Below are 14,763 nucleotides of genomic sequence, written 5' to 3'. Positions count from 1 at the left end.
AGTGAGACACAGAGTGCAATTGGGAGAGAGCCAGAGAGAGAGGGAGACACAGAATCCAAAGCAGGCTCCAGACTCTGAGCTGTTAGCACAGACCGGGACATGGGGCTTGAACTCCCAAACGGTGAGATCAGACCTGAGCTGAAGTCGGACGCTCAACCGACTGAGCCACCCAGGCCCCCCAAGAATGCTAAAATTCTTAATTTTCAACTCCAGAAAATGAAAGCCCCTAAGCAAAATGCGGCATCTCCTGGTTTCTATTATCGTAGTATCTCCTATTCTGTGATCCCAAAGAGCCAAGCCATAAAAAAAAAAAAAAAGTCACAAATGTAAGCACTCAGCAAACATACATCCTTCCAGATTCCTTCTAATTCCCAAGTCCTCCCCGGTAAGCAGCTCAGAGAAACCACTCTCCACACTGGGAATGAATGTCTCTCTGTCCTTGGGGACCCCAGACCTAGGGGGGGAGGGGTCTCCAAAACATCTCAACGGCTCCTGTCTGTGGGCCTCTTCCTTCTGTCTAGAACCTTTGAGAGATACCCTCTTCTTGCTTCCTCTTCCCCCACTCATGTATTAGGCTGAGATTTCTTAGAACAGGATCGTGACAGATTTCTTTTCTCCAAAAGGGAGACATAATTCTAAAATTTATCAGGCACGAAATGATCAGGAACATCTTTTATCTGCTCCATCGCTGACCACTAGGGTGGCATCTGGGGACACTGATCATTTGTCTCGATTGGGTCACCTGCCACCTCTTTCTGGGCAAAATCCCGCACTGATGCCGGCAGAACCCAGTGTACCTCCCATGAAGATTCAAATAAATCCCTCAAAGCGCTGCCAGGAGTTAATTCCCTGTAAATAAAGAAGCCCTTCGAGGCATCAAGCCCATAAAAGAAGATTACGAGCCTCAGAAGCTTATGATCCCATTACACGTCCACCGGCCCATGTAATATCCCTCTTCTACCTGAGAAAACCCGGGGCCCAGACCACGGATGGCTGTCCCGGACACGGTGACCGCTGGCACCTGCTGGTCCCAGCTCCCACACGCTACTGACATCCCTTCCCACCGAGAGCAAATCTTCAGTGAAATGAAACCGCACAGTGCACTTTTCATATGCAGTTTATGAGGACGCAGGTAATGCCTCTGCTTCCATTGGAAACGAACAGAAACACACCAGGGCACTCCCGCCCAGGGCGCAGTCTTTCCTGCTTTCCTTGCTTCTCAAAAGCTGATCTGGATGATGGAAAAGCTCTTGCAGGCTCTGCTCTGGGACGACAGGGAGAGGACTTCAGGCTCTGCTCCCCTTCTCAGACCCCTTCACAGGAAGACAGAATCCACCTGTTACATCTTTTTGCCTGAACAGGCCGGGACGCCTCTAAGGAAATACTGCCCATTGCTCAAACTCAGGATCGACACGTAGGGCGTCTGATCCGGGAACGAGCAGGACATGTGGACCCATGTGAAACCCCTCACGTCTGCTCAGCACGGACACATCTCCTTCCGACTCCCTGTGCAAAGGGACAGGAAGCGCCTCTCGTGGAGTTTCCATGGTTTACTGACAGTTTGTAGTGACAAACTGAAAATGGTAGGGGTGCCTGGGTGGCTCAGTCGGTTAAGCATCTGAGTTCGGCTCGGGTCAGGATCTCACAGTTCGTGAGTTCGAGCCCCACCTTGGTGAGCTGGAGCCCCACTTCCCTCTCTCTCCCTTTCTCTGCCCCTCACTCACTTGCAATAAATGAGTGAATCAATAAATAATAAATGGGCTCCTTTGTCCCAAATCTATACTTGAACTGACTGCTCCAGCATTATAAAGGGTTCTGGTTCCAGATTTGACTCCCTGGAGGCCAAAAGAAACCACCTCACTGACATTTCTGAAACACACACTCACACACACACATACACACACAAAATGAAAAGCAGCTCAAGGAAACCAAGAGGCAAACTTCCGTGATAGTTCAAAGGGATCTTCTCCGGGGCGCCTGGGTGGCTTAGTCGGTTAGGCGTCTGACTTTCGCTTAGGTCATGATCTCGCAGTTCGTGGGTTCGAGCCCCGCGTCGGGCTCTGTGCTGACTGCCAGCTCAGAGCCTGGAGCCTGTTTCAGTCTGTGACTCCCTCTCTCTCTGACCCTCCCCTGCTCACGCTGTCTCTCTCTCTCTCTCCTAGAAATAAATAAAACATTAAAAAAATTAAAAACAAAACAAAACAAAACAAAAACAAAGGGATCTTCTCCCAAATAATAATACGGAGAAATTGACAAGTGCCCCCAAAATGCAAAAGCATTATTGGAAATCTAATAACTGTGACTTCAGTAAACAGAGAGAACTTGGGGCACCTGGTTGGGGGCTCAGTCAGTCAAGCATCCGACTCTTCGTGTCACCTCAGGCCATTGATCTCATGATCCATGAGCTCGAGCCCCACATTGGGCCCTGCACTGACAGCACAGAGCCTGCTTGGGATTCTCTCTCCCTCTGTCTCTGCCCCTCCCCTGCTCATGCTCTGTCTCTCAATAAATAAACTTTTTTTTAAAAAAGTCCAAGTCCAACCCAGGAAGCCTGTTCGTACAAACAGATTTCACGCAGCTCCCTCCCTCGTGGACACGAATACCTCAGCGCTGTACGGCCCACAGGAGGGCCAGCAACACCCCCATTTTCCAGATTAGAAACTAGCTCAGAGACATCTGGCCATTTGCCGGGCCAGGTTGGCAACTGAACTCACGAATGGGGTTCTGGCACCGCCTCCCCAGAAAGCTCCCTCCCCGTCTCAGACACCAGCCGGCTGGGCGCCTGGGCCTTTTTCCGGCCAGCCTCTGGCTTGACCATGCGGCATCCCCCGACATGTGACGGGGCGGTCCCGCCAGCCAGCATTGCCAGGATCTGGGACTCACCAAGGTTCTAATCTGCAGCTGCCACCTGGCAAGGTCACCAGCTGGGTCACTGCCAGGCTGACGGGCCGTGGCCCCTCTGGGAAGTGCGGTTTCCGAAGTCCTGTCTGACCCATTAACACTGATCAACGGCCATCAGCCAGACACCAACCTCAGCTCCTTCCCCATCCCAGGGAAGTAGGTTTAATGGGAAAGCCACTCCACCTTGGAAATAGAGCGTTAATGATTAGACACCCAGGCTGAGCAGCGGGGACGAGGTCACGGGCACGGGAGAGCTCAGCACATTTTCCTAAGACGCCAATGTAATCAGTCGGCTTCCACCACCAAAACAAAATACCACAGGCACTTCCTGTCACGGCTCTGGAGGCTGGGAATCTGAGATCAAGGTGCGGGCAGGCCTGGTTTTCCAGAGGCTTCCCCCGCGGCTTGCGGACGGCCCCTCTTGCTGCCTCTTCACGTGGTCTCTGCGCACGCATGCCCCCAGGGCCACGGTGGACCCTAATCTCTCTCTGGCCGGTGTCCAGACTGGATCAGCGCCCACACCAACAGTCTCGTCTTACCTTAATCACCTCCTCAAAGACCTTTTTTCCAAATAAGGCGACTTTCTGAGGTCCCAGAGGTCACAGTTCAGGCCATAAGCCCTCCGAAGGGGGAGACTATGATTGTGACTCAGGATGGGGGGGTGCAGGGAAGAGGCGCTGCTGGTCCAGCAGGGAAGAGTGGATCCGGGCCTGTCCCGCCAGGCTGTGCGTCCTGGGGCGTCAGGTGCTGCTGGGGAGGGAAATTGGCAGGCAGATTTTCCCCATCTGAGAAATGGGTGTTGTCTCGGTCCCTTTTGGCAGCTGTAAGAGAATAAACAACAGACTCGGAGCTTGTAAACAACAGGCCTGTCCCATGGCTCAGGGCGCTGGAAGTCCAAGATCAAGGCCCTGGTGGATTCAGTCTCTAGCGAGGGCCCTGTTCCCCGGTGCCCACTGCATTGCGGCAGGAGGCAGAAGGGAGCCCTCTGGGGCCTGTCCTCAGGTGGTAATCCTGATGCCATCACACTGGGGGCTAGCTTTCAACATTGGGGTGTGGGGGGGACACAGACATCCAGACCCCACCGGATACTAAGTGTGGACGTGAAAGGATCAAAGCAATGGAGTTCTTTTTTTTACATTTATTTTTGAGAGACAGAGTGTGAGCGGGGGAGGGGCAGAGAGAGAGAGAGAGACACAGAATCTGAAGCAGCTCCAGGCTCTGAGCTGTCAGCACAGAGCCCAACACAGGGCTCAAACCCACAAACCGTGAGATCATGACCTGAGCCGAAGTTGGACACTCAACCGACTGAGCCACCCAGGCGCCCCCTTTTTTTTGAGGAGAAAACAGAAGGAAATGGGGAAAGGTGATGGAGTTTAAAGTTGCACAAACACTGCACTAAAGGACCAGAGAGTAGAAGAAATTTCATCCCAGGGCGCCTGGGGGGCTCAGTCGGTTCAGCGTCCCGCTCCTGGTTTCTGCTCAGGTGGTGATCTCACGGTTCATGAGTTCCAGCCCCGGACTGGGTTCTGAACTGACAGTGTTTCTCTCTCCCTCCCTCTCTGCCCCTCCCCTGCATGTTCTCTCTCTCTCTCTCTCTCAAAAGTAAATAAACATACACATACATAAATAGGGAAGCATGTTTCTCGGAGTTCTGTGTAAACTAACGGAACCCAGGGACGAGGCTGTGGGCCCAGCTGGTGTCAGAGTCGCTTGGGCTCATGGTGGGGGGGAGGCCGGTCCCCCCCCACGAGAGCACTGGGCCCAGGAGCCCTAAATGAATGGGGAATGTGGCCAGAGGGGAGCAGGGGGGACTCCAACTAGACCAGGAGGCCCCGCAGCCGCCCTCCCGCAGCGCCCCGGCCCCGCAGCCTCGGGTCCACAGACCCTCTCCGGTCTCAGGTCTTGTTTGCAGTGACCACAGTGGCTGCTGCCCCAAGTCCTCCCTGAGCAGGAGGCGTGGTCCCCGTCCATCCTAAGGGCTCACCCCGTTTCTGCTGCTGCTGCTCTCCTTGGGGTGCCGCCCCCCCAGCCCAGCCACCATCACCTGCTTCCTCCCTGGCCTTTGTCACATGCCCTCCCCTGCCCACCTCCCCACCCCCACCCNTCAAATCGGCAACATCCAGTGTCCCAGAGTCCCGGACAGGGAGGACTCAGAGCTCCGTCCTCCAGGCCCCTCCTCACTGCCCGAGCTTGTCCCCAACTCCCGCGGGCCCTGCGCCACCCTGGCTCACCCGCAGGGGTTTCCGTTCCGCTGTGTGAAATGTGTCCCCCAAAAAAGATCTGTTCAGGGGCGCCTGGGTGGCTTAGTCGGTTAAGCGTCTGACTTTCGCTTAGGTCATGATCTCACGGTTCGTGGGTTCGAGCCCCGCGTCGGGCTCTGTGCTGACTGCCAGCTCAGAGCCTGGAGCCTGTTTCAGAGTCTGTGACTCCCTCTCTCTCTGACCCTCCCCTGCTCACGCTGTCTCTCTCTCTCTCCTAGAAATAAAAAAAAATTAAAAAAAAAAATCTGTTCGATTCCTAACCCTCTGGTACCTGAGCCCACGACCTTACTTGGAAGCAGAGTCTCCACACATCACCGCGTGGGATGAGATCGTACTGGCGAGTCCGTGACTGGGGTCCTCACGTGGCCGAAAACTGGAACAGGAAGACAGGACGCCCAGAGAGGAAGGCCAAGGACTGGGGCAGCGAGGACACCCCCCCCCGCCAGAGGCTGCAGAGGGAGCACAGCCCTGCCACACCCTGACCTCAGACTTCGGGCCTCCAGATCCCGGAAGCCTGTCCCTCTGGTTTTACGGAGTGCGAGCCGGTGGGCTTTACCCTCGGCCTTTACCCTTGCTCAGCCCAGGTCCGTCCTAACCCAAACCCTCAGCTGCCTCTCCTTCCCCTCCAGCTGTGCCGACCCCTCCTCCTGGCACACACNCGCCCCCCCCCCCCGGGGCCGGGACTCGGCCACTTCCATTGCGTCCGACCGCCCCCTCGGTCCCCGAGAGGAATCGCCAACTTGGCCCACACTGAAACCCTCGGGTCTGGGTTCCAGACACCACTTGGAGGGTAACCAGGAGCTGAAGACTGGAGAACACGCTTGGGAAACCTATTATTCGTGAAGGACGCGTCCTGAAAATGCACAGAGTCCTTAAAGCTCAACAACAAAGAAAATCATAACCCAATTAAAAATGGACAAAGGATCCGAATAGACGCCTCCCCAAAGGTGCAGACATGACAAAGAAGCACGTGGCCAGATGCCCACTTCATACGCAGTCGGGGACGTGAGCTAAAGCACCGACGGGCCACCGACTCGCGCCTGCCTGGTGGAACCCCACCCGGGGACGCTGCAGGAGCGCCGGGCCACAGCCACACTGCAGCCGCGGTGGCGGCTTCTCACAGAACCGAACATGTGCTTAGTACCACCCAGAATACTAGAACCTGAACGCAGATGCGTGTGGCAGCTTTACTCATAATTGCCGAAACAGGGAACAATCGGAACACCCTTCGTGTGAGCGGGGGAGGGGCAGAGAGGGAGGGAGACAGACTCCGAAGCAGGCTCCAGGCTCTGAGCTTTCAGCAGAGCCCAATGTGGGGCTTGAACCCCCCAACCGTGAGTTTGGACGCTTAACCGACTGAGTCCCCCCAGGTGCCCCTAGACATGGAGGAATCTTAAATGCAGATCACTAAGTGAAAGAAGACAGTCCAAAAGGTAAATACTACATAATTCCAACTCTAGGACATTCTGGAAAAGACAAAACTATGGAGATAGTACACAGATCGGTGGTTTGGGGGGGTTAGTGGGAAGGAGGGCATGCACGAACAGGAGGTGACAGGGATGTGGGGGGCAGTGAAACTATTCTGATACAAGGACGGATACATGTGATCATACATCTGTCCGAATCCACGGAGTGTATACAGCGCTAATGTCAACCCTAATGCCAACTGTGGACTTAAGTTAATCATCTATCAATATTGGCTCATCCACTGCTAACAAGTGTACCAGGAATGCAAGATGTTAATAATAGAGGAAAGGCAGGGGAGGACATATGGGAACTGTACTTTCTGCTCATAGTTTCTGTAAATCTAAAACCACTAGGGCACCTGGGTAGCTCAGTCAGTTAGGCGTTCAACTCTTGATCTTGGCTCCATGATCCCAGGGTCGTGGATCGAGCCCTGCATCAGGCTCTGCACTGACAGTGTGGAGCCTCCTTGGGATTCTCTCTCTCAAGATAAAGAAATAAACATTAAAAAATAAAATAAAACAAGGGCGCCTGGGTGGCTCCGTCAGCTGAGTGTCCAACTTTGGCCCAGGTCATGATCTCACAGTTCGTGGGTTGGAGCCTCGCATCTGGCTCTGTGCTGGCAGCTGAGAGCCCGGAGCTGCTTCGGATTCTTTGTCTCCCTCTCTCTCTGACCCTCCCCTGCTCACACTGTCTCTCTCTCTCTCAAAAATAAACATTAAAAAGCAGCAGCAGCAGCAGCCTTGGTGAATAATTGGACAGCCATACTGGTGATGGCTGGCTCAACCCTTCCAGTGACCATGAACTGGAGAGGGACGGTGCTTGCAAGTTATTGGGTAAAAACGGCCCTTCTCGGGCCCTGCAGGCCAGTCCAAGAACAATCAGGCAGCTTTTATCGCAATTTGAAATGTACACACTAATTGCCTCCTGGGGCTTAAAGAGCACACATTTGTAAGTGCAGAAATGGGAAAATCCACACGAGCAATTGGAGGTTTTGGTGGCTTTCAAGGGGCTCAGTCAAGTGACTAGGGGACTAGAAGGAGACCCGCTTTTCACAGTGTAATTTTTGGGGACCGTACTTCGCCCGATTTCTCTCAAGGACAAAATGCTCACACAGCTGCACAATCATGGAGGCGTCCCACAGACACTGAAGCCTGTAAACACAGAGCTCCCCAAAAGCAGAGTTGCCACACTGTGCAGCTCCTCCCCCGGGCCGCTCCCACAGCTGCACGCAGGGCTCAGGAGCAAGGAAGGGCGGTGTGTGTAAAAGTAGAACATTGAAAAAAACAGACTACAACACCACCAAGAAAACGGTTCAATAAATCCTGTTACATACAAGGCAGGTGTAAGGAACTCATTTCAGCTTTGCATACAGCTGGTGCTCAGCCAAGTGCGACTTTGCCCTCCAGGGGGGACACTGGTAATGCCTGGAGACAATTTGGTTGTCACGAGTGGACTGTTACCGGCATCTGGTGGCGGGGGGCCAGGGAGGTACCGAGCCTGAGAAACCCTGATGTCTAATCGACGCTAAATCGAAAGTTATGTTGAAGTTCTAGAACCAGAGCTCACGGTGAGTATGTACAGAATTCCATCACGGCAGTTTTTAAAAGTCACACACAAAACATTACCACGTATTGATAAGGGCACATACACACACGTGAAGAACAAAAGAAAGCCCTGTAGAAACATGGACCACAAGGCTACATGTCAGATTAGCAACGGCTCCCTCTAGAGAGGAGGATCTGTGTACTGTGTTAATTTTTTTGTGTACTGTATCTGTACAAATATTTGCAGCAAATACGGGTACCTGTTAAAATTAATTACTTTTGTACTTTTGTTTGAATTATTTCATGAAGAAGCAAATATACAAATGGTCTAACTGCCTCACTGAGATGAAGGGAATAACCTGGATCTGGAAAGCCACCTCTCCACGAAAATTCATCAAGAATACAATGTTAATAACAATGATATGTGCCTGGTGAGTGTCTAGTCCATGCCAGGCACTCTCCTCCGGGAAGCAGAGCATCTCAAGGCCAAGGCCGGCGCTATGAAACACGTGGGGCAAGCAGCATCCCTGGCCTCCAACCACCCAATGCCAGTAACAACCCCCTGTAACCCAGTTGTGTGGACCACAATGTCTCCGGACACTGTCAAGTGTCCCCTGGGGGTAAACTAGTTCTTAAGGGTGGGAATCACTGGTCTCATTTGACCCTTTATTTGATCCCGGAGTGTTTTCGTCGAAAGTCCACGGTCATATCCACTTGTCAATCCGCCACCTGCACCTCAGTGGCCTAAGACTTTAATATAAGAATGAAGACGATGACGATGAGCGGATGTTAACAATCCACACTTTACACAACACTCATTACTTCTCCCAAATGCAGGTCCTGTTATGGCACTCTCATTTTACAGAGGTGGGAACTGAGGCTCTGAAAGACTCCGCAAATTGGGGGATATCCCCAGAGAACTGATGAAGGCTACGCGGCCCAAGGCCGGCGCCCAGCTCGGTGCACTGGCCGCGAGCGATGCTACAAATCAGCTGAGAAGTACCTGCCCGGACATTCGTCAGGCCGGGAGGGCAGGGGCAGCAAAACAGGAAGCATTTCCTGCGAGGACTCCCTGCGGCGTCAAGGGTAAAACAAACCCCTTTTAAGTCATTCCCACTCTGTAACTCACTGCAAACTCTGTCCATTCCGTGAAGAAGGAAACATCCCTGTCTTGCCTGGAGCATCTGACCCCCGAGAATCAGGCTCCATTTCCAGCCCGGGTGCGGAAGCTCGAATAAGGGGCTTCCGGACACAGCCACCCACACCTCCCCCATCTTGGCGGTTGCCAAGGAAACAGGACCAGGGTCCACCTCGCGGTCCAGACGCGGCGCTGACCCCTTGCACCCGGCCCTGCTGCGACCCCGTGGGAACCAGGGAGCATTTATGTTGCAACCACACCGACCCACCTTGCGTGGGTTCGGCCCGGACCCCAAGGTCCCGGGAGTCCGAAGACCCCCATCCCCGCGGCCTCCGCCCGGGCTGGGCACGCCCCCTGAACAGTGCCCCGCGCCAGCCCGGGCTGCGGAGCACACGCGGGCCCTGGCCCTGCAGTGGACACAGACACAACCACGCCCAGGAAGGACCAGCACCCGGCGACAGGTACCGCCACCTCCTCCCGCGGCCGAATCATCGCTTCCGCTTCCGCTGCCGGGGCTGCCTGGAGCGGAAAAGGAGGGCAGCCTGGGGCTTGGGATTGGTAGAGCCTCAATGGTGGGAGGGGCTAGGCGCATCCTCCAATCGGTGAGTAGAGAGACACTAGTCCCTCCGCCCTTTGGAACGCGATTGGGCCCAGTCTCCGGATCCGCCCCGGGATGGCACTGTGGGCGTGGCTGAGACTGGGCCCGCCTTAGGGCGTGGCTAGCGGCGGAAAGGCCGGGGTGCGGCTGGGGGCGTGGCCACCGTGCTATCGCGCGCACCCTTAACGCTAGCAATAAATGCTTATTTCCACGACACTTTCCACATACCAAACACTCCTGTGAAAAGATAGTCCCATATTGGAATGATCCTTCCTGGAATATCTCTTATTTCTTCCAGAAATGGGGTCCTATTTTGTGCGTTTCTCTACATGTTTTTTTCTTCCTAATGGATGTAGTATCCTGTCTTGGCCACTCGATGGCGATCTAGGTCACATTTTCACGTTTGTGACTATTTTGTTTGTTGCACTGGGTGGGCTCAGGAAAAGTGCATGTGGATTCCTTCCGTACATACTCATCGGGCATCTTTTATATCCCGGACTCTGTTCTCCGCACTGGGATATACGGCAGTACATGAACACAAAAATTCTTGCCATCATGCTTCTTAGATTGCAGGTGGGAGGAACAAAAAAATTAACCATGTTAAAAAATGGCATATGTAACATATATCTCAATGTAGACGCGACCTCCTGTCCCTTTTGCTGCGTCCTCCCGGCCCTGCACAGCTCTGAGACCCATCCCTCCCAAGGAAGCCCCTACCCTGCCCCCACGCTCTCTAAATTCCCCACTCCCCCTTCTGGAAACCAGCCCCAGCCTCTCCAGGTTCTAGGCAGGGCTTTTCTGGTGCAAGGGTTGGAGGGAGGCTGGCCCTGGGTGCCTGAGGAGGGGCTGGGCAAGCCTGGGGACTGTGGGCAGCTCCTGGCTGTGAGCTGCTATCTCAGGGACTCCAGAAGCCCAGACGTGCTGTGGAGGGTGGCTGGGATGTGCCGGAACAGCTGGCTACAATTTCATTAAATGATCAGGGTCAGTTTAAAGCAAGTTGAAATTTCTTACAGGTTTTCCTCTTTTTTTAATTTATTAATTTATTTTTTATTTTTTATTATTTTTTTTTAATTTCTGAGAGAGAGAGAGACAGCGTGAGCAGGGGAGGGTCAGAGAGAGAGGGAGACACAGAATCTGAAGCAGCTCCAAGCTCCGAGCTAGCTGTCAGCACAGAGCCCGACGCAGGGCTCGAACCCACGAACTGTGAGATCAAACCACGACCTGAGCCAAAGTCGGATACTTAACCGTCTAAGACACCCAGGCGCCCCCCCGAAAGTCACTTTGAAGCAAAGTAGGAGGCAAATGACAACAAGAGAAAATATTTGCAAAACAAGCTGACAAAGTGATTGTTTCTAAAATATATAAGGGATTCTTCCAATGGAGTAGAGTGTGACCACAGAGGGTCTCTTTCACCCTCAAAAGCCCCTTGTTCGCTGAAGTATTTGGGGAGCAAAGGGGCACAGAACGCAATTCACTCTCAGAGTTAAGAGGAGAAATATGCATAATGTATATGTGTGTACACATGTACATACACACAACATGCATATATGTGCACACTCACATACGTGACACGTGCACACAAGCACACACGCATACGTACACATGCATGACACACACACACACATACATGAATTCTTGGTACTATTCTTGCAACTTCTCTGTATGCTTGAAATGATATCAAAATAAAAATTTACCCAACAATAGTTTCCTAGTTTGGACCATCCTGTATATAGAAAGCCAGCCAGTGATCAGAGAATAAAGAGGGAGCGATTTTAATTGTTTGCAATCATTTTGCTTCTATCCCTGGTTTCATTGCTGCGTTTGCCAAGAATGTACCTGGTCAGATGTCTCCGTCCAGGAGCGGTAGAATGGCTTGTGTGCAGCTGGAAACAGTGCGTCCTAAGCGAAGCTGTTTCCCTGAGTCATCAGAAGCGTCTCCTTTTTGTTTTTCATTCCGAATTTTATCCTCACATCTATTTCTGTGAAGCTGACTGGACCTTGGATGGTAGCGCAGCGGTCGGTTCATCCAGGGTACGAGATTGTTCCATTTTCCCTCCTGGCCTCTCACGTTACTGGCATTACCATTATGACACTATTTTTTTATGTTCCCATTAGTAGGTCTCTTTTTTAATTGAGATTTTTATTGAAAGAATGGCGGGTTCACTGGCAGTCGTAAGAAATAGTACAGAGAGCTTTTCATGAAGATGGCGCTGAAGGTGAAGGAAGCCCCTGCCCCTCCCAAAGCCGAAGCCAAAGCAAAAGCCTTGAAGGCCAAGAAAGCAGTGCTGAAAGGCGTCCACAGTCATAAAAAAAAAAAAAAGAAGATCCGCACGTCACCTACATTCCGACCGCCCAAGACACTGCATCTCCGAAGGCAGCCCAAATATCCTTGAAAGAGCCCCCCCGGGAGAAACAAGCTTGACCACTATGCCATCATCAAGTTCCCACTGACGACCGAGTCAGCCATGAAAAAAAAATAAAGACAACAACACTCTTGTGTTCATTGTGGATGTCAAGGCCAACAAGCACCAGATCAAAAAGGCTGTGAAGAAGCTCTGTGAGATTGATGCAGCCAAGGTCAACACTCTGATCAGGCCCGATGGAGAAAAGAAAGCATACGTTCGACTGGCTCCTGACTATGATGCTTTGGATGTTGCCAACAAAATCGGGATCATCTAAACTGAGTCCAGCTGGCTAAATCTAAATATAATTTTTGTCACCATTAAAAAAAAAAGAAATAGTACAGAGAGACCCCCGTCTACATTTCGGTCGCCTTTCTCTAGTGGCAACGTTTTGCAAAACTGGAGTTCGATGGATATTGACACTGATACGGTCCGTCCATCTCAGGCAGACGGTCCCTCTCACGAGTGTGCGCATGCGTGCGTGCGTGCCCCTGTTCTCGCCTGGGTAGGTTCACGCAGGCACAGCCAAGATACAGAACATCTGTGACAGCACAAGGATGCCCTGTGTCCCTTCTATGTCCACACCCACCTCGCTCTCAGGCCACCCTGTCCCCAGCAGGAAGCTTTTTAAAAAGCGGCTCCGTCTCCTAATTTCCGCTCCCCTTCCTACTGGGCTTGGGCTCAGAGGTCTGCACGTTTGCAGATGGTCCCCGGGCCGGGACCGGAGGGGGCCGGGGGCGGGACCATCTAGTTCCAGCTGAAAGCCAGGAGGCCCCCAGAAGAAAGCTGGAGCCTGTCGCCAAAGCGCGGAAGCCGGCTTGAAATCCGGCCAGATCCTAGACCATGGGACCATCAAAATAATTACAGAGAATAATGAATGATACGTCAGTTTAAGAAGGGGGCCCTGTAATAACAGATTCACAGGCGGAAAGGAAGGCTCTGACGTGGGGCAGAATACTGAGAGCCCACTGGCAAATGCGGGTGGCAAGTGCCGGGAGTGCTCGGGGTACAAAGTGGCTGATCCTGGCAAACTCCAGGCAAGAAGCACCCATCGTTAAGGCCTTCAGGAACGGTTTCCAGTGATCCTCGCCTCCTCGTTTCCAAACTAACTAATATACTGCTGTCCGAGCTAACAGAGTGTATGTACTAATACACACTAGAAGTGGTGTGAAACAAAAGAGAACAAGGTGAGAAGACTTGGAAGCCCCTTGGGCAGAGGTAGGGCACGGTTCCATGTAGGTGGGGGTCAGGGAAGGCCTCTCGGAAGACGCGGCCTGGAGCTAAGACCCAGAAGTCATGGAGGGAATGAGTCACAGCGCAGTCACGGAGAAGATTGATCCAGGCGGGCAGACAGCCCGTGCAAAAGTCCTGTGGTAGTCTGTGAGGACTGGCAGGGAGGTCTGTGTGGCTGAGTAAGGGGTCCATAATCGGGGATTCATCAGAAGGGGGTGCACACCCTGCAAGGCTTTCAGAAGCTGTCTGAAGGCTTTGGCTTTGAGTCTGTGGGAGAGCCATGGGAGCAGTGGGAGCGGAGGAGGGACAGGATTCCTCTCCGTGCTTACACGCTTTTCCGGCTGCTTATTACGAGTATCTGCTAAGGGGCGCCTGGGGGGCTCAGTCGGTTAAGCATCCGACTTCGGCTCAGGTCATGATCTCGCGGTTCGTGGGTTCGAGCCCCGCGTCGGGCTCTGTGCTGACAGCTCAGAGCCTGGAGCTGCTTCAGATTCTGTGTCTCCCTCTCTCTCTGCCTCTCCCCTGCTCACGCTGTCTCTCTCTGTCTCAAAAATAAACATTTTTTAAAAGTTTATAAAAAATAAACATTTAAAGGGGCGCCTGGGTGGCTCAGTCGGTTAACCGTCCAACTTCGGCTCAGGTCATGATCTCACGGTTCGTGGGTTCCAGCCCCGCGTCGGGCTCTGTGCTGACAGCTCAGAGCCTGGAGCCTGTTTCAGATTCTGTGACTCCCTCTCTCTCTGACCCTCCCCTGCTCACGCTGTCTCTATCTCTCAGAAATAAATAAAACATTTTTAAAAATAAATAAATAAATAAACATTTAAAAAATTAAAGGTTATTTTATTTATTTTGAGAGAGAGAGAGAGAGAGAGCACACACTCATGGAGGGGCAGGGAGGGAGGGAGGGAGAATCCCAAGCAGGCTCCACGCTGTCAGCAGCGCCACCAACCGGGCTACTCAGGTGGCCCCGTGCGACGTTTTAAAAAGGTATCAACAGGCGGTAAATAACGGGAAGAGGGATAAACACAGACAAACGGAGGGCACGGGACGGGTCGTCACCCACCGCAGGCACCACGGGGCNTCCACACCATATCTACCGATTCCATCGAATTCCAACGCGGCCGTGTACGCGGACGCTGCAGCGGGGCTTCCGTGGCCACCCAATCCGCAACCAGCAAGGGCGCCGGCATAGGCGCGGCGGGTTCCGTCCACGCGGCGG

At 52.9% G+C, this 14,763-nt stretch overlaps 1 pseudogene; it reads left to right on the top strand.

Annotated features, from left to right (window-relative positions):
* Positions 1–12,107: 12,107 nt before the first annotated feature.
* LOC144221607 (large ribosomal subunit protein uL23 pseudogene) lies at positions 12,108–12,619 on the top strand (annotated as a pseudogene).
* The last annotated feature ends 2,144 nt before the right edge of the window (positions 12,620–14,763 follow it).

Source organism: Crocuta crocuta, unplaced genomic scaffold, assembly GCF_008692635.1.
Source record: "Crocuta crocuta isolate KB4526 unplaced genomic scaffold, BGI_CrCroc_1.0 scaffold110, whole genome shotgun sequence".
In the NCBI taxonomy this organism is placed as follows: domain Eukaryota; kingdom Metazoa; phylum Chordata; class Mammalia; order Carnivora; family Hyaenidae; genus Crocuta; species Crocuta crocuta.
This window is presented reverse-complemented; position numbering and strand designations above follow the sequence as displayed.